This window comes from Mirounga angustirostris, unplaced genomic scaffold, assembly GCF_029215605.1.
Source record: "Mirounga angustirostris isolate CCGP_5_RB_7025 unplaced genomic scaffold, mMirAng1.0.hap1 SCAF_8, whole genome shotgun sequence".
In the NCBI taxonomy this organism is placed as follows: domain Eukaryota; kingdom Metazoa; phylum Chordata; class Mammalia; order Carnivora; family Phocidae; genus Mirounga; species Mirounga angustirostris.
Genome location: NW_026991716.1, coordinates 120949722 through 120970945, shown reverse-complemented (window position 1 = coordinate 120970945; position 21224 = coordinate 120949722).

Here is a 21224-nt window from a genome sequence, read left to right as displayed (position 1 = left end):
TATACTCTTGTAAGAGTATCAATCCTCCTGAGTGCATATACACACACCTTTCTTAATGTAAGTACTCTTTTCAAAGTTTATATTTATATGAGGATTTCACTCAGATGCTCAACATTGCTCTACAAATAAAACCCTTTTGATGTTCATGACGGCAGAGCTCAGTAGCAGCCTGGAGTTCTGTGACATCATGTTCTCCCACTAAACTTTACCCTGGTGGTCTCAATTTGATATGAATCTCTGATGGACATGTTGGCACAGCCCTTATTCCTGCATGGATTCCCTGTTATCTTTTAAAATATCACTGTTTTTTTGTCCAAACTGGACTCAGGCACTTTGACTATTATTATTTTGGGCTTCTGGTGAATGATTACAGATGGTGTGATTGTTACCAAGTTCCTGAAAACTTTTACCTTGTTTGTAAATGTGTGTTCAATCAGTAGTGATTACAATTTATCACATCCTGCAATTCCAAATCGACAGTATTATCAATATCACTAATGTAATGATTGAGTTAATACTTCCATTGATTTAAACAATGGCCATATTTACTTTGCAGATTAATGATTGGTTATCAAAGTTTTTGCCTACCAGCTAAAATTTGAAGAAGAAACAAAAAAACTTATACAAAGTAGCAAAGAGATGCTAGTTATAGAATCTTAGGCATGAAAAGTGACTTTTCTTCTGTACTTTAAGAGAAATAAACATTTTCTTACAGTTTAGAAAGTAAAAATTGTTATCAGAGTACCCCCAATTTCCTCTGGGAGTGTGTCTTACTCAAGCTGCTTCTCTTGTATGTTTCCTTACATTAGGGAGAAATTGCCATGCTAAGGATCTGGATTTCTATTTCCTGGGACTGTGCTCCTCAAATGAACTAGTTTGACAAGAATAATTTCCATTCTCAGTTAGGAAATGAAAGCATAGGGCAGTGTAATGAGCATGTGATTGAACTTTGCCAATAGCATAGACTTATTAGCTCTAACAATTTGCAAAACTACATTAATTTTTTCCTACCTCATGATATTTGCCCTCTAGCTCTTGAATTAGATTTTTTATCCAACTTCACAGATGTCATTTTGGTTTCAGACTTAGACATTTTCTAGAGGCTACATCTGGGAGCTACATTTACATTCTTAAAGAAGGAATTTTCATTTTTTAAAAAAATTCTGAGATAATTTTTAGGAAAGAGTTAGCCACAGTACAATTTAATATGTATTCTCAACTATTTAGAAGAGAACATTGATTACCACTATTAAAGAAATCTGTCTAAAAATAGCACTGCATAGAACACATCTTAATGGTCTCTCAGAAGTGTCAAATTTAGTCAAATACATTCTAGTTTTGGCCATCACTATAAGCAATGTTTTTTAAATTCTCTAACTGATGTTAAGGGAGAAGAAAAATCACTTGTGTTGATTTATAAAATCAAATTGCATCTAGTTCTGAGCCCCACTATCCTGGATAGCAAAAAAGCTGTTGTGACTGGGGGGCTTGTGGTCCTATGTAAGAGTCTCTCCCCCTTAAGCCACCATGATCTAAGGCTGCAGGCAGCACCTCCAATCACAGCCTCTGCCTTCCTTATAGACATATTGACCTGGGACCATTGCCCAGGTCCCGAGGAAGAGTCCCTTAGGGGATTTTTCCCAGGCCATTCCTCCATCCATCAGGGTCCTGCCATCAAGCTGGTATTGCCAGGGAGACATGAACAGGCTATTGCCTATGTATTCTCCACCCTCTTCACTCCTCAGTAACAGCCGCAGTTTCTCACAGGTCAGCCATCTTCCGTTTATTCCACTCCTCTCAAAAGAGTCCCATCATCTTTCAGGGTTGGAAAATTCTGCCTACCATCACAGTGAGTTTGGATTTCCAAAAAACAATAACAATAATAGCGAAGCTCAATAACAGGACCTGCTATATGTGGGCACTTCAAATACAATCACTTGCTTAATAATCACAACATGAAGAAAGATTTACCATTATTGTATCCATTTTACAAATGAAACTATTGGGTCACAGAGGTAGGTGACTCATCATTTAGTCAGTAAGTGACACAGCCAGAATTCAAATTCATGCATTCTGGCCCCAGAGTCTATGCTCTTAATTTTTTTAAATTGGAGTTTTTCTTTCTTTTTTTTTTTTTTTAAGATTTTATTTATTTATTTGTCAGAGAGAGAGAGAGCACAAGCAGGGGGAGTGGCAAGCAGAAGGAGAAGCAGGCTCACCACTGAGCAAGGAGCCCGATGTGGGACTCGATCCCAAGACCCTGGGATCATGACCTGAGCTGAAGGCAGATGCTTAACTGCCTGAGCCACCCAGGTGTCCCAGTCTATGCTCTTAGCTACTACTTTACACTGCTTGTCCATAAGACAATCTCTTCATCTTTTCCTAAGTAAGATAAGTAATCTGTGACTTTAGTCTATAGAGGCTTAATTGTACAGAGGTTGGGGGAGAAAAAGATATGTCAAGGAAAATACTTGCCATACTTAACTCCTTCATGAAATACCTCCAGAAAAATGCAAACCACTGTTAAATTCTCAGTCAGGGGTGCCTGGGTGGCTCAGCCGGTTAAGTGTCTGCCTTCGGCTCAGGTCATGATCCAGGGGTCCTGGGATCAAGCCCCACATTGGGGTCCTGGGATCAAGCCCCACATCGGGGTCCTGGGATCAAGCCCCACATCGGGCTCCCTGCTCCTGCCAGAAAGCAGCAGAGAGCCTGCTTCTCCTTCTGATCCTCCCTCCTCTCATGCTTTCTCTCACTCTCTCTCAAATAAATGGATAAAATCTTTAAAAAAAAAAATTCTGAGGTTATTTTGCCATATATATGTATCTGAGGCCCTGCTGGTTAAACCTCAGTGCTGGTGTGAAACCTCCTTCTCCCTCCTCACAAGATATCAAGTGATGTCAGTGCAAGAACTGCCACCCCTGTGCTCCAACCTACTTCCAATTATTCCTAAGCCAAACCAGGCAAAGGTAGGTGGAACAAACATCTGATTACTTTCCTCTCCTTCTTCTCTCATTACATCCTCCCTCTTTGTGCTACAATCCCTGGGAAGAACACTTTCATTCCTCTATATTATAGCCACCTTCTATTCAAGATAACAAGCTTAACTTATACAGCTATTTTTTAGGTTATATTTTTGCAATTCAATTTTATGGCTATGAAAATCTTACTTCCTAGGTAGATGATAAATGGATATTATAATAACTGTTCTTAGCTTTAATCCACAACTCCCATTCCTTGAAAAGCCAGAAAATTAATGTTCCAGTTATTTATGGCCATGTAACAAACCACCCAGATACTTAGTGATTTAAAACAACAATCATCATTTATTTTGCTCACAAATTTACAATTTAAGAAGGTGTTGGCAGGAAGGGCTCATCTGTGTTTTAGATTAAGTTAACTGGGGTAGCTCAACTGGGCCTAGTTGATATACTTCCAAGATGGCTTACTCATATGGCCATAAAGTTAGTACTCACCTGAGGCTATTGGTCAGGTATCTTAATGCCTTTCCATAAGGCCTTTCCACAGAGCTGCTTCTTCCTCACAGTACAGTAACTGTTTTGCAAGGTAACAAAAGAAAGTGGAAACTGCCAATCTCTAAAGTCCTGGGCCCTGCAATTGGCTAAGAGTCACTTCTGTTGTATTCTGTAAGTTGTGGGGAGGAGGGAGAGGAGGATTGGAAAGGAACATAGACTCCACCTCTTAACAGATAAAGTACAAAGAATCTGTGGCTTCCATTAACCAACCATAGTTAATTTAGTAATTTTTAATTACATTAAGTAATTCTTAGGCTTTTGCACTTAGTTACTGTTTAAAAGTAAATCTAGGGTCAGAACTTCTAGTGATGATAGATTAAAAACAATAGAAAAACTATGAAACTATACAAAATTGTCAAAAACAGCCATCTAAGAGTTCTGAAAATCAACCAAGGGCAAAAAACAAATTAGAAAATGTTTATTTATGAAAAGCTGCTGACCATCCAGTAAGAAAAGTGGGAATGTGTAATGTTCCTGTTTGAGGTCATTCCCATCTCAGTATCGCACAGCTCAGATGGTGGGATACTGAGCAGAGCTGGCCATGAAAACCAGCAACTTTACTGTTGGTGTGGGCTGGCTTGTTTTTGAGCAGAAGGCAAAAACTCCCTTCTTGATTGCACTGCTAGGGAAAATAGCAAACTTGGGAGAAAAAGCACAGGAAAGCATACAGCCTTGCTAGCCTGAGTTGTAATTCCACTAGTAGAAGGCAGCAGAACAGGGACTAGAAATTTAATAGGGACATTCTTGAAATGAGGGAATCATAGGTGGACCAGGTAATTTCTCCATACATCCCTGGCTAAGGTGGCATGTACATGCAGAGGAGACCCATGAGGGCCCAATCTACCGTACATTACTGCCTGATTTAGTCTGCATAAACACAAAGAAATGACCTTGGAGAGTCCATGCTCTGTACACATCCATGGCTGACAGAGAGGCTGTTTATTCATGCAAGAAAGACATAAGAAGGCCTAGCAAAAAGAAAGGATTGAACAAATTAGAAAAATGTCTGAATTTTGAAAGCACTCTCCAACCCACACAAAACTACATCAATAGATGGTAGAAGCCTTTTTAAGACCAGCAATTAAAAAAAAAAAGAAAAGAGAAAATAATTATAGCCATCAGGGAAAAAAATCAGAATCTAGAATTTCTTATATTATTTAAAATGTCTAGTTTCAAATGAAAAAAAAATGAGACTTGCAATGGGACAGGAAAATATGACCCATATGCAGGAATAAAAAAACAGTCAAAATAAAATAAGTCTGAGTGAGCCCAAATGTTGGATTTGGCAAATGGAGGTATCAAAGCCACTATTATGAATATATGCAAATTATTAAACCTTATTTAAAGAATTAAAGAAAAATATTTTGATAATGAACCAACAAATAATAAATTAAATGAAGAAATAGATTTTTTTAAATAAACAAAGCATAAATTTGAGAGTTGACACAGAAGAAAAAACAAGTGAACTTGCTGATAGATGAATAGAAAGTATATCCTAAAGAATAGAGACAAGAAGATTGAAGAAAATTTAATAGCTTCAAAGACTACCTGTAAAAGTACATCAAAATAACAAAATATTTGTAATGAGAGTCCCAGAAGGAGAAGAGAGAGAAAAAAGGTAAGAAAAATATTAGAAGGAATAATGGACAGAAATTTTACAAATTGAATTTAAAAATATTAACCTATAGATCCAAGAAGTTCAATGTCATCCAGTTTGCATAAGCATAGATACAGAGCTAGACACATCATAATCAAACTGTTGAAAGCCAGAGGAGAAAAGGAAACCTTGAAAACAAAGGAAAAAACAACTCATCCCATACACAGAACAACAATAAAATTAATAGGTAACTTCTCAACAGAAACAATAATGCTGGAAGTCACTGGAATAAAATATTTTAACCCCTGAAAGAAAATTACAGTCAACAAAAAATATATAACCAGAAATTCTATCCTTTAAAAACGAAGGCAAAATAAACAATTCAGATTTAAACAAAGACTGAGAGAAATAAATGCTACCTGACCTCCCCCGCAAGATATTCTAATGGTTGAAGCAGAATCCACATGGAAAAGTAAAGAACACCAGAAACACTAAAAATGTAGATAAATGTAAAATATCACATAAAATATTCTTTCCTTTCTTCTCATAATTTCTTTAAAATATATAACATTATATCAAACAATAATTATTATACTTACAATACTCTATTTTGGGTTTATAACATATTTATATATAGCTAAAAATAATAGCACAAAAATGGTAAGGAAATAGAACTATATTAGAGGAAAGTTGCTACATTTTATTGGAATTAAGTTGCTATATTTTTTTGGAATTACATCACCTAGGTAGACTCTAAAGTTAAATGCATATTGTAATTCTTAGAGCAACTGCTTAAAAAGTAACTCAAAAGTATATTTAAACAATCATCAGAGCAATAAAATAAGACACTAAAAATATCTGTTAACACAAAAGGTAGAACAAAGGAACAAATATGACATTACATATAGAAAACAAACAAACAAAAGGCAGATACAGATCCAACCAGATTAATAATTACATTAAACCTGAATCAACTAGCCACATTACTCAAAACGTAGAGATTATTAGACTGGAATAAAAAGAGCATAGCATATATATATATAAGAGAAATAGTTCAGATTCAAAGATACAGATAGAATGAAAGTAAATGAGCTGCAAAAGATATACTATGCAAATTTCATAGTTTAAAACTTTATGTATCAAAGAGCTGGAATAGCAAAAAAAAAAAAAAAAAGAAATAATACTAGAAATAAAAAGGAACACTTCATAATAACAGAATGGTCAATACACCAGGAAGATATAATAATTACAAACGTGATGCACATAAAAGTCCCAGATTACATGTAGCAAAAACCAACAAAACTATAAAGAGAAATAGACACTGTACCAACTACAGTTGCAAATTTCAATATTCCATTCTCAAACTGATATAACAACATGGAAAATCATCACAGATAAAGAAGACTTGAATAACATTATCGATGAACTTGACTTAATTGACATTTATGAAACTACCTAAAACCAGCAGAATATTTTTTTTTTCTTTTCAAGAACATACAGAACATTCTCAGTAGAGACCATATGCTAGGACATAAAACAAGTCTCGGTGAATTTAAAAGAATTAAAAAGCATTCAAAATATGTTTTACAGTAACAATGGAATAAAATTAGAAATCAACAATAGAAAAAATCTAGGGAAATATCTAAATATGTGGAAATGAAATTACACATGGTTCAAAGAAACCATAAAGGAAATTAGAAAATATTTTGAAGTGAATGAAAACAAAAAAAATGTGTCATTTACATCAAAATTATGTGGGGGATATAAATCAATGTTTAGAGTGAATTTATAGCTTTAATACCTATTTTAGAAGAAAAAATGAAAAATCTCAAATTAATAATCTAAACTTTCTCCTAAGAAACTAGAAAAAAAGTGCTAATTTAATACAAAATAAGCAGAATGAGGGAATAATAAAGATCAGGGCAGAAAGTGATGATATAGAAAGAGAAAAACAATAAAGAAAATCAATGAAATAAAAACCTGGTTCTTTAAAGATTACAACATTGATAACTCTTTAGCTAGACTGGCCAAGAGAGAAAGAGAGGAAAAGAAAGAAAACAAAAATTACCCTGAATAGCCAGAAGAATGTTGAAAAAGAAAAGCAAAGCTGGTGGCATCACAATTCTGGACTTCAAGCTCTATTACAAAGATGTAATCATCAAGACAGTATGGTACTGGCACAAAAACAGACACATAGATCAATGGAACAGAATAGAGAGCCCAGAAATGCACCCTCAACTCTATGATCAACTCATCTTCAACAACGCAGGAAAGAATATCCAATGGAAAAAAGACAGTCTCTTCCACAAATGGTGTTGGGAAAATTGGACAGCCACATGCAGAAGAATGAAACTGGACCATTTCCTTACACCACACACAAAAATAGACTCAAAATGGATGAAACACCTAAATGTGAGACAGGAATCCATCAAAATCCCTGAAGAGAACACAGGCAGCAACCCCTCCAACCTCAGCCGCAGCAAATTCTTCCTAGGAACATCACCAAAGGCAAGAGAAGCAAGGGCAAAGATGAACTCTTGGTACTACATCAAGATAAAAAGTTTTTGCACAGCAAAGGAAACAGTCAACAAAACCAAGAGACAACCAACAGAATGGGAGAAGATACTTGCAAATGACATATCAGATTGATGGCTAGTATCCAAAATTTATAAAGAACTTATCAAACTCAACACCCAAAGAATAAATGATCCAATCAAGAAATGGGCAGAAGACATAAACAGACATTTCTGCAAAGACATCCAAATGGCCAACAAACACATGAAAAAGTGCTCAACATCACTCGGCATCAGGGAAATCCAAATCAAAACCTCAATGAGATACCACCTCACACCAGTCAGAATGGCTAAAATTAACAAGTCAGGAAATGACAGATGTTGGCGGGGATGAGGAGAAAGGGGAACCCTCCTACACTGTTGGTGGGAATGCAAGCTGGTGCAGCCACTCTGGAAAACAGTACGGAGTTTCCTCAAAAAGTTGAAAATAGAGCTACCGTATGACCCAGCAATTGCACTACTGGGTATTTACCCCAAAGAAACAAATGTAGGGATCCGAAGGGGTACATGCACTCTGATGTTTAAAGCAGCAATGTCCACAATAGCCAAACTGTGGAAAGAGCCTAGATGTCCATCAACAGATGAATGGATAAAGAAGATGTGAGATATATATATATGTTATATCTCTACAATTATATATATAATGGAATATTATGAGCCATCAAAAAAATGGAATCTTGCCATTTGCAACAATGTGGATGTAACGCGGGTATTATGCTAAGCAAAATAATCAGAGAAAGACAAGTATCATATGATCTCACTGATATGAAGAATTTGAGAAACAAGACAGAGGATCATAGGGGAAGGAAAATGAAACAGGATGAAACCAGAGAGGGAGACAAGAATAAGAGACTCTTAATCTCAGGAAACAAATGGAGGGTTGCTAGAGTGGAGGAGGGTGGGAGGGATAGGGTGGCTGGGTGATGGACATTGGGGAGGGTATGTGCTATGATGAGCGCTGTGAATTGTATAAGACTGATGAATCACAGACCTGTACCCCTGAAACAAATAATACGTTAAAAAAAAAATTTACCAAAATCATTTAGGAAAGAAGGGACATTGTTACTGACTCTGCAGAAATTAAAATATAGGGTAATATGAACAACTCGATATCAATAGATTAAACAATTTATGTATTTAGGGACAATGTCTTAGAATGACACAATTCTCAAACTAACTAAAGAAGAAACAGATAATCTAACTAAATCTATAACCAGTGAAGAAATAAAATTAATAATTACAAATTTTCCACACAAAAAAGCTCAGACCCAGACAGTTTCAGTCATGATTTCTATCATATAGCTTAAGAGAAAATAATATCAACTTTACAAAAACACTTTCTAAGAATATAGAGGAGGAAATACTTCTCCACTCATTCTAGGACCCAGAAACATTCTGATACCAAAGCCAGAAAAAGTCATCACAAGAAAACAGCAGGCCAGCACATCTCATGAACATGAACATATAGAACAACCCATTAGAAAATGCTAGCAAACTAAATCCAGTAACACTCTAAAGGATGACTAGTAAGCACATATAAAGACACTCAACATATAAAGATACTTTACATTTTGAAAATGTAAATTAAAACCATAAGAGATACTACTACATACCTACTAGAGTGGATATAATCAAAATAACACAATATCAAGTGTGGGCAAATGTATGAAAAAGCTAGAAGCCCCATATGTTGCTGGCAAAAAACAGTTTAGCAATTTCTGAATAAATTAAACATAAACCCATGCCATTTTAATCAGCAATTCCACTCCCAGATATATACCCAAGAGAAATGAAAACATATGTCCATGTAAATACTTGTGCATGAATATTCATCGCAGCACTATTCATAATAGCCAAAAACTGGAAACAATCGAAATGTCCATCATCTGACAAATAGATAAAGAAAATGTGTTATATCTATACAATGAATACTCTTCAGCAATAAAAATAAAGAATTACTGGAACATCTACAATATGAATTATGTCTAAAAATTATGCTAATTGAAAGAATCGAGACACAAGAGACTACATATTGTATAACTCAACTTATGTGAAATTTCCCCGAAAGACCATAGGTGAACCTGTAGATACACAAAGCAGTTTAGTGGTTACATGGGGATTGAATGCAAGTATGTAGCAAAGAAAAATTTGGTATGGAGAAAATTTTCTTAAACTGGATTGTGGAGGATTTCTCAGCTTTATAAATTTACTAAATATCATTCAATTGTACACTTGTAATGGGTATATTCTGTGGCATGTAAATTATACTTCAATAAAGTGGTCTTAAATAAAGCAGGTTGATTTTCCTTCCCTCCAAACCTCTCATTTTTCTTCCCCAATTAGCATATCAATACTTTGTAGTGGGTGTAGATGACACAGAGTCTACAGTAATCCCACATTGAAATTCATTGAAAGTATCTATGTTTCATTAAGATCACTGTCAGCCACCTTTTGTGTTCTCATCTGCTGAAATGCCTGCTGACCCATAGGCCTTCAGTCATATGTTAACATTGCCATCTTTGGGGAGCAATATTTTTGTCTATAATTTTCTTACAGATTTTCCAATGAACATTCCTCAATAGATCATAATGAACACAAATTTTTGTTTTAGACTCTGCTTTTAGGGAACCTGGCCTCTTAGCCCTGATGCCCCATGCATTGTTCTGTATTTACTGACCTTATTCTGCTATTAGGTGGGGTGCATTTGTAAATTTCCCCACAAAGAGTTCCAGATAGGATATGACTTTCTGCAATTTCTAACCTACTGTTATTGTACTATGTTGCTGTGGAATAATTGTCTACGATGCTTGCTGTCTTCCCAAGCTTCATACCAACCTTCACTCAAAGAATGGGACAAAGATTCACTCTATCCTCAATTCCCAGTATCCCATGAATGGAAATATGAGGAAGCAGTGCATTCTAATCTAAATATAGACAATCCTATCTCTAACTCTTGATTATTCTCCAGAAATCTCTTTATATTGGCCTTAGGAACCAAGTTTTCTTCACAAATCTTTGTCTTTATTTATTTTTTTTTTAAGATTTTATTTATTTATTTGACAGAGAGAGAGACATTGAGAGAGGGAACACAAGCAGGGGGAGTGGGAGAGGGAGAAGCAGGCTTCCTGCCAAGCAGGGAGCCCGATGCAGGGCTCAATCCCAGGATCCTGGGATCATGATCTGAGTGGAAGGCAGATGCTTAACAACTGAGCCACACAGGTGTCCCACAAATCTTTGTCTTTAAAAGCCAAGTGTATAGCATCATTGTTCTTTGGTTTGGGAAGATTCTTTCTCTATTTGGACAGTAATAAGCCTGAATTGATGGGAATAGAGACAGTTTGTGACTACAAAGAAAGTATGGGATTAAAAAACACCTTGATTAATATCAAAATATTACCCTATTACATATGCTGTGATCATATTCATATATATTGCAGATAGTTTATTGTATGTAATTTATGGTATATAATACATTATAATTATCATTTTGAGTCTTATTCCAACCTCCATAAAGTCTAATAATTACAATTTGGTGATATTTTGGAAGACCTTCCGTGATACTTAGCAAGTTTTTAAATGAATACACATACTGATTGTTACTTTACTGAGTTGACAATATTCTGAATGGTCTTACATTTTTGTTTCCTAGGAAAGTGAAGTTCAATAAATTGTCATTATCATTCTCTTTCTTTTAGTACTGTTAAAGTACACTGAGACTACCATATAGAATAATTTATTGAGATAAGATAATGTAATAAAAACTGCAGAAACTTTGAAGGCAGATAAAATCTTGAGTCCCAATCCTGGCTCTTCTGCTTTTTGCCAATGGCAAAACTTCTATTTTGACTTCTTGAAGTGTTATGTATTAATGAGGAGGGGTTGTTTTGAAAATTAAGTATGATAAATGCATAGGGAAGCCCAATATAAAACATAAAGCACTTTAAACATGTTAATGGAATGGGATGAATTTAAAAGGATGCATTAAAAAGACGCATGAATGGGATAAACGAGGCCAAATTTCAAGTTTGAAAGTGTGAGAGAGAACACAGAGAGCAAGAGAGACAGAAAGGAGAGAGACAAAGAGGATGGAAAAAGACACAAAAAGAGGAGACTAAGAGACAGAGAAAGAGTTTTATTCTCCCATCTTTATTTCAAAAGAGGAGAAAGGGGCAAAAAAGAAGGTGATGTCAAGAGAAAGGCAATCAGAAGCTTTTCCTTTTTTCCTCTTCTTTTAATTCTTTCACATTCTCTGGATGAGCTGAGCTGTCAGAAAATTGAGAGCACAAAATGAACAAAATCAGAGAGACTAGAAGCCGAGCATGAAATAAAGGACCAGAGAGAGGTTGAATGTGTGATGGTTAATTTTATGTATCAACTTGACTGGGCCATAGGGAGCTGAGACACTTGCCAAGATATGTGGTCAAGCATTCTCGGTATGTCCTTAAGGAAGTTTGGGGATGAGATTAACATTCGAATTAATACAGTGAGTAAGGCAGATTGCTCTCCCCAAGTCAGGTGGACCTCACCCAACCAGTTGAAGGCTTGAATAGCACAAAAAGCAGACTAAGAAGGAAGTTCTCTGGACTGACTGCTTGAGCTGGGACACTGGCTTTCCTAGGACTTCCAGCTTTCCAACTGCAGATCTCGAGACCTTTCAGCCTCATAGTCAGATGAGCCAATTCCTTACAACTATATATATATATATATATATATATATATATATATATATATATATATATATATATATATGTATATGTATGTATGTATATATATTCTGGTTCTCTGGAGAACCTTGACAAACACAGTAATACAGATAATGAAGAATACAGGGGCTAAAAGTTACACAGTAGGTATGTATGGAGGGCCACATGGTATAGCAGAGGGAATGGATGTGCTTGAGTTCCTGCCTCTGTTCTTTACCAACTGCTGGGAACACCTATTGCTAAGATGTGATCCTGGCAATAACACTTGGGAAGACTGGAGAAAAGAAGTCAGCCAAGGCCATGGACACATCAACTTACTCATGCAGCTTCAATTTCCTTCTAGGCAAAACAGCAGCTGGCTGGGAGAACTGAAGATGATGTGTGTGCAGGGCCTAGCACATATTAGGTACTAAATGAATCATGCCTCTAGTTATCTCAGTGTGCAAAAGAGAAAACCTTCTCTACCACGCCAGCCAGGATAAACAAAATGAGATACTTTGGGAAAAAAATTGTGATTTTAAGTTTTCAGATTCCATATCCATCTGTAGGCATAATCATTTTTGCACTTTTATTGTTGTTACTAAACTTTATATTTTCTTGTACTAAGAGGGCCTGCAAAGGCTGAGAATGAAGGCAGATGAGGCTGTCCAAAATAATGGGTAGCTTCTAGTACATGCAACAGAATCTTGCCAAGCAGTGTGAAATTCCTAAAATAATAATCTGCATTCCCACTACTGTGGAAATGGAAATATTTACTGTTGTCATTATCACCACTATTATCATTAACGCTATTTACTGAATCCCCTGCAGGACCAATTAATCCCTAAGGGGATGAGGTGGTGTGAGTTTCATGTCAGTATGGCTGTACCTGAAGGAGTCCTAAGCACTTTCAGCTTCAATCTCATCCAGGCTGAACTCATAGCCTCTCACCACCTGCCTGGCTGTCTTATCTTGCATAGCTGTGAAACCGTTGGCTCAGTTTCCCAAACTCAAAACCTCAGCCTCATTATGTACTCATCCATCTCTGTCTTTTCCCTGTCTTCTCAGATAGTCAATACCTGTTCTTGTCCATCACACCTGCTGAGTCTTCTAAATCCCTTCTCTCTGCTCCCTGTCAGCTGAGGCCATCTTATTGCAAGATCTGAATTAAGAAAAAGCCTTAATGGTCTTTCCACTGTCAACCTTTAAGGAAGAGATCTCAGGTTAAGGATTCTTGTCCCAAATAGTGCTGTTTTAAAAAAAATTAGAAACTTGAAAGCCAGCCCATAATATGACTTTGGGATACTCAAATGACAAGGAACTCTTTGAATTTGCCATATCTTCAGTTACATTTTTTTTCTTATAAGGGAACTAGTCAATCCTTCCACCATACCCCCTTTAACTTTGCATTTTTCTTTTTTTCAACAGTCATTATATTCCACTTTAAATATTTATCCTGGTCATCACTCTGTACACTCTAAAAGGCAACCACTATGAGTCTGTTTGAACACCTAGAACCTTGGATAAACCATAACAATATCTATTATAAATAGCAATTGAAAATTTTTGCCCTAGACAAAAGTAATATTCGTGAAAGAAATGGCAATGCAATAACTCTTGTGTCAAGAAAATATATAAATATGCCACTAATCGAAGATCTGGGATTGAAGGCAGTCTTGGCAGTCCCAGAAGATAAGCAGAGAAAATGCTTGCCAGACTACTCCAGAGTACTAGTCTGACAGGGATGATATTTTCCTCAAACACATCATGAACCAGGGATAACTGTAATTATTAGGAGAGATTCCACCTCTGTAGACACCTTTAAGAGTCTCAGTTTACCAAAGGGGAAAGAGAGAAATTATCTCTTCTCCTTACAATCTGTTTCAGAAGTTTGGAGGGAAACTGGAGCAGATGCTGTGGGCATCCTGCCCATATATGGCAATCCTCACACTATAGCTGGACTTGCAGCTACGAGCACCTGCATCTCTGTGCCGGAGGGCTTTCCCAAGCTGACAAAACTTGCTTTGCCCACCTGTGCAGCATTCTAGATATGTTTGTGTATTACCTTCCCCTGAGAGTAGACTTCAAGCAGTTAGTGACAAGAATTGGTGTATAACTACCCCAGCAACCTTATCCCTTTGGGAGACCAACTCTGAGGTGTATGTTCTGTGCCAGCTTTCAGGGTTTCCCCGGTAGGATTGAGTTCTGGTGGACCACAGTGTAGGAACCTTGGTAATGTACACTTCAGGGGCTGCTCTCCTCTATTGTCTCACTTCCCCATTCTCCTACCACTGCTTTCTTCTCTTCCCAGATAAAATACTTATACATTACTCTGTATGTTAAGATCCATTTCTGAGACACACCAAACCAAGACTCTAACTGTCCTGTCCACCAAAATAAGAACTGATGCATAAATCAGAAATAATGAAAACTCCAGGATAAATTCATCATTGAATTCAATTCAGCAATTATTGAGCATATACTATATCAGAAACTGTGCAAACATGAATAACACATAAACTCTGATCTGAAAGAGATCACTAATTTCAAAATAGACAATTACTGGATTTTTTTTTTTTTAAAGTACAGTGACCAGTAAATCTAGAAATAGATATCACATCCAAAACAGAGAGCATTAAAACTTGCTCAGTGTGGGGGTGTGGAGTAATGGAAGGCTTACCAAGAGAAAAAAACACTTGATCTAGTTTTCCTAGACAGAAGTAGAAAGGGGAATATTAGACAAAAGGAACATTATGCACAGAACAACGTGTTACAGTCTCCCCCATCACAAGGATTTGGGAAGACTTCAGAGAGTTTGGATGGAAGAGTGGTTAAGAGCATGACCCCTGAAACCAAACTGTTCAAGTCCTAGCTTTACTACTTATTGTTTGTGTGACCTTGGGCAAAACAATTAATCTCTATGACTCAATTTGTTCATCTATAAAATGAAGTTTCCTACCTCTCATTTCTTTCTTTTTTTTTTTTTGTCATTTAAAAAATTTAATATAAATAAAAGCTTTAGAGTAGTAACCAGCATATAAGAAGTACTGAATAAATGATAATTGTGATCTAATATCATGGCTGATTAACTCACCAGGAAAAGAATAAGAGATAAAGCTTACAAAAATGACAGGAGACAAACCATGCTGGGTCTTATATTCCAAGGTCAGGAACTCTTTCTTCATCTTTGAGGCCAAGGGTGAGCAAACTGTGTATGACTCACTAGCCAAATTCAACCTAGCAACAGTTTTTGTAATTAAAGTTGTATTGGAACATAGCTACAATCAATTTGTGTATTGTCTATGACTATTTTTATGCTACAAAGGGACAGTTAAGTTGTTGCAACATACTATATTGTCCACAAAGTCAACAATATGGTATTATCCAAGAATTATTCAGGAAGAATATGTTCCAAGACCCCACCTGAAACTATGGATAGTACTGAACCCTATATATACTATGCTTTTTCCTATCCATACATACCTATGATAAAGTTTAATATATAAATCAGGCACAGTAAGAGATTAGCAACAATAACCAATAAGAAAAGAACAATTATAACAATATATTGCAATAAAAGTTATATGAATGTGGTCTCTCTCAAAATACCTTATTGTACTGTACTCACCCTTTTTCTTGTGATGATGTAAGATGATAAAATGCCTATAAGATAAGATGAAGTGAGGTGAATGACATAGATATTGTAACGTAGCATTAGGCTTCTATTGACTTTCTGGAGATCTGTTGGGAGAATCATCTGCTTTTGGACAGTGGTTGACCATGGGTAACTAAAACCACAGAAAGTGAAACAGAAGATAAGGGGAAACTCCTGTATTTACTATCTGGCCTTTTACAAAACAAATAAACAAACACAAAACACAAAACTGCCACCTCCAGCTATAGATGAAAGGAAATGACACGCAGAGAAAGGGTAAGTAGTATAGAGCAAAAATCTGCACGCAGAGTTGGATGGTCATTCCACGGGTCAAGATTAAAGTTTATGAGGTTAATAAAGCCAAATTTCATAGTGTCAAAGAAGGAAGGGTTTGGTATATAGATGAAAGAGGCACATATTAGGAGTTGATAAAGAAAGGGTAGAATAAATGTTACAAACTTGCAGGCTACAGGGCATGTTTACCCTATAGATAAGTTTTATTTATTCCATGGTGTTCATACATTTTAAATTTGTTGTCAATATTTAAAATATAAATATATCACTAATAAAACCTGAATATCTGGCTTCTTTGGAAAAACTGGAAGATATGGCAAAAGTGTTCTTACAGACCTGAATGGCAGAACTTTCTTTAGCTCCAGAGCAGCTGACATATTTAGCAAATTTAGGCATTTGCTTTCTAGTTCATCACATCCTCCATTATGTTATACTGTATTACAACTGGGTAAGCTTCATTCACACTATAAATGTATGAGTCTGAGTCCTCTAAGATTTGAGAGTGCTACGTCCTGCCACTTATGGCCACAGGGCATGGAGTATGGGAGAAGGATCAGTTTTTTTCTCAAAACAGCTATAGCAGAAAGAGTGGCCTTGCAAGACAGCCAGATTTTGGTAAGAACAAAGGAGGGTAGAGTACTGAATGAAAAAGTTGAGGTATAAAGTCAATTTATTTATGAACGAATAGAAGTTTATGATGGCAGAGAAGAAAAATGTTTAGGAGCAATTGCATGGAAAGTCAAGGGGGGAAGAGGCCCACAGCAGGGTCAAGATAACTGAATAGTTAGATTGGTAGTCAGAAACATTGAACTTTGGTTGATGCATGAAGATGACTAGGATGAAAGCCATAGAAGAAACTGATTGGCCTCGAAGTTCCCACCTTTCTTGTAAAGTTGCTGTGGTGTTAGAACCAGTTGTGGGTAGATTTGGGATGGTGCTGTTAAAATTTGTCTTCAGGGCTCCTAGGTGGTGCAGTCAGTTAAGCGTCCAACTCTTGATTTCAGCTTTGGTCGTTATCTCAGTGTTCTGAGATTGAGCCCCACATCGGGCTCCAATCTCATCAGGGAGTCTGGTTAAGTTTCTCTCTCCCTCTCCCTCTGCTCCTCCTCTCTCTCTCTCTCTAAAATAAAATAAATAAATCTTTTTAAAAATTTTGTCTTCAAAGATGCTGCCTACAAATCTGTCCAAGTTATTTAGAACTGCCCTCAGGTTAAGTCAGGGCCAAGGTGAGGTCTCTGTCAGGGAAGCCCTAAGGAGAAGTACTGAACTGATTCAGTTACACATGTCTGTTTTTGCTTCAAACTCTAAGATCATGTATTTCTAATATCTTTAGAAATGGAGGAGGAAAAAGTCAACTAAAACCACAAGTACCTTAGAAGGAAGCCTCAATCTCAGGACTCTTGTGTTTCTTAAAGAATAGACAACCCCTCCTTTTCACTGAGCACCTTGTGAACACTGAACACTTGATGGCCTTTGGGTATGGGAAAGCATTGCCCCTAAGTACCTGGACATGTGGGTCATCTCACCCCACATCCTGACCCTCCATGTGCCTTCTTCTATTTTTCTTTTATTTTTTTCCTCCATTTTCTGTCCTTTTTCTCTCAGGAGTTACTTATCTATTAAAAAAAAGAAATATAGTGAATGGCAAAATATCATTAAAACCCTTAGCCTTTTCAATATCTATTATTACCTTTTTCACCGTAACAGAAAGAAACATTTCCTTGGTCCTGTGTAATGTAATATTCCCTCCCTCATATTCTTCAGTACTTGTCCTAGAAAATCCTATAAAGTCTTCTTTTATTCCATTAGCTGTTAGGAATAGCCATGAGGGAATGTCACCTGTCACCCACATCCACCCAGACACTGAAGGAGAGGAATCAACCTTAAAGAAGAAGAAAGGGCCAAGGTCCTGAACGACTTCTTAGACAATAGCTTAAACTACATGCTTGAGATGAAAGCATATTTTCACGTCTACATTCTCATTAGAAGATGATTCTTTATTCAAAAATGGAATATTTTACATTTCAAAGAGAAAAATGAAACTGCACGAGGTGCAGATAACAGATTCCAACAGTGATGAAGTTTGGTAAATAAATTCACTTAAATTTCTTCTCCAAGGAATTATCAGTGGGGTAGGGAATAGAGAGAGAACAGGCAGTATTCCAAGAAATGGTTATAAATAGATAAGAAAAGTAAAACAATAGGAACCCACATTCAATTAAGTGAAAGATTATAAAATATTGCATATAGTGATCTTTCTCTTCTGTACTAAGATTCGTTCTAGTCTCTGCCCTGGGAGAAAAGTCTGCTTGGAAATAGATAAGTAAGAATTATGGAGGACTTTTCAGAAGTTAATGCACATGGCTCTCTTCAGTGTTTTATAAAGTTGATTTCCCACCAAGTTTTAAGAAAGGAGGAAGGAAAAGATGAGACAGGAAATACGAGTCCCTAATGATTTCTCTTTTGACCCACAAATACAAGTGGAGGATGAGAAAACACAAAGTACTGCTCAAAGTTAAATGATCCTAGATCAAACTTCTGCTAGAATTAGAAGTTCTTTACTTAATGGGAAAAAATGAAAACTGTGGGTTTATATTTAGTCTTCTTAAAGCCAAAAGAGCCTAGGAATATGGTTTGTTTATTTTTTTCTTCCCCTTTTTCTCTCTTTTTTTTCTAAAAAGATGACTGAGATCTATGATTTTTATTATAATATTATATATGTCCTCCTTATCCTCTTATGGGCATAGAAAAAATACTCCACTGATAAAGGGTTGATCCAATTCTTCCTTTCTTTAGGAGTTTATGGAAAGAAGTCTACCTTATGATACAAAATTTGCTCTGTCTTATAAATCAAATTAAAAATTGTGTTTTATGTGTGTTATTGTCCTCTTAAACATGAGGAATCCAAGAAATCAAAACAGCCACTTATTTTCTCCACTAGACACAGAGGTGAAGATCCAATGGTATGTCACAATCTGTTGTGAGCTCTGTTGCAAGTAATTTGTTACTATTAATAGCTCAAAGTTTGCAAATGATTTACTTTTGTTTGTAAGTTAGAAAGAAGTCAAGGTTATCCTGAAATAACTCTCACTCAGCTGCATTCTGATATCCTTCTCGGAGTGGGAGGGAAGGGGGTGCTTTATAACTAGGATGCCAGTGAGTGAATGTCACCCACTGTTTGTTTTCAGAGGTAAAAACGCTGAAACCACTTCATTAGACTGAGGGCAGACAGCAAAATAAGCTATAGATATTGAAAGCAAGGTGCCATCTGAAAGTTAAACTAGAAAATCAATGCAGGATGGATGTGATCAGAGACATGTAAAGCCATTAAGAATAAGGTGTGTGGGGCCATGCACTGGAGAAATTCCAGGCATCTCTCTTGGGATGAGTGCATCAGGCCCAAAGCCAGTAAATATTTGAAAGGTTCAATGCTCCTTGGTCTGAATGCCATACTCAGAAAGCTGAGTCTTATTTGGTTTTATATGTTTTTTTTTTTTTTCTTTATTCAAAGAGTGTAAGTATCCAAGAACTTGACATTTATATTTTATTATAAATTTAAAAACTACTATTCTGGTCTTAACAACAAAATGAAATGTAATGACACTGTTTTATTCCAGATCCTGTGCTAGGCACTAAGTTTACAAAGAAAGAGTCCTTAAGAAAGAATCTTCTTCTTAAGGAATTTCCCTTGTGAAATTAATTAATGTGAGTTTGTTCCTGAAAGGTTAATATACTTCCTCTAATGTGCTCAGAAAATCATATTTATGAGCCTACACCGTCGAGGAACAGACTGGATCGTGGTGATTTCAGCAAGTGAAATAGCATCTTATGAAGCCTCATGAGGACCAAACACTGATCTCAAATGAAAAAAATCCCACATCATAATTCTCTTTGTATATATATAAAGTTTTAGTCATCATGGAAAGTCCTTGTCACGGTGCTAAAACTCAGACAATCCAAGTCCACTACTTATTAGCTTTGAGGAGGGTAAATAAGTTAACATATTTGAGATTTAGTTTTCTTATCTACAAAATAAGGTTAATCATTCTTCCTTTACTCCACACAGATGTTATGAGGATGGCACAGGAGGTCAGAAGCAGGAAACCACTCTCCCTTCACAACAAAGGTGTGCCAGGCACGGCATTAGGCAGTTTCCCCATGTCCTCTCCATTACCCCTCACAGCAAACCTCACTTTAGGTATCATTCCCTTAAAAGTTGACTCTGTCTCGGCCCGCAGGGTCCATGCTCTCCCTCACCCTGCCCGTATAACACCTGAGGCAAGACTGCAAAACGACCTTGAACATTGCAAGTGATTCGATTTTATTATTACCACCCAAGTCTGTGTTCTAAGAATGAAGATGTCCCCTAACTTGCTTACTCTGCTCCTTTGCTCATGGCAGTTTTTCTACTGGGAAGTTTCTTTTCTTTTTTACCTATGACTAATTCTTACCCATTACTCAAAGTTGACTATACTTCTCTAGGCAACAGTGATCTTTCCTTCCTATAAAACCTGATATATCTATACTATTTCACTGTTTCATGCATTTAATATGTAGTATTTCAGCCATTATTTCACATGTGTCTCAGCTCCTCAGCTAGAATGTAATTCCCTTTGAGGAGAAGAATGTCTTGGAACTTGTCAAGTGCCATGCCATTTTGGGACCATGCCATTAAAAACATAGGTTTTCAAATACAGTTGATATCAATATATTAAAACAAAGTATAAGACAAAGACTGAAAAAGTGGTAACTAAAATAGCTAATCTTTTTTTTTTTTTTTTTTTTCAGAGAGAGCGAGTGAGTGAGAGTGGGTGGAGGGGCAGAAGGAGAGGGAGAGGGGAAATCTTAAGCAGGTTCCACACCTAGCATAGAGCCCAACGTGGGGCTCAG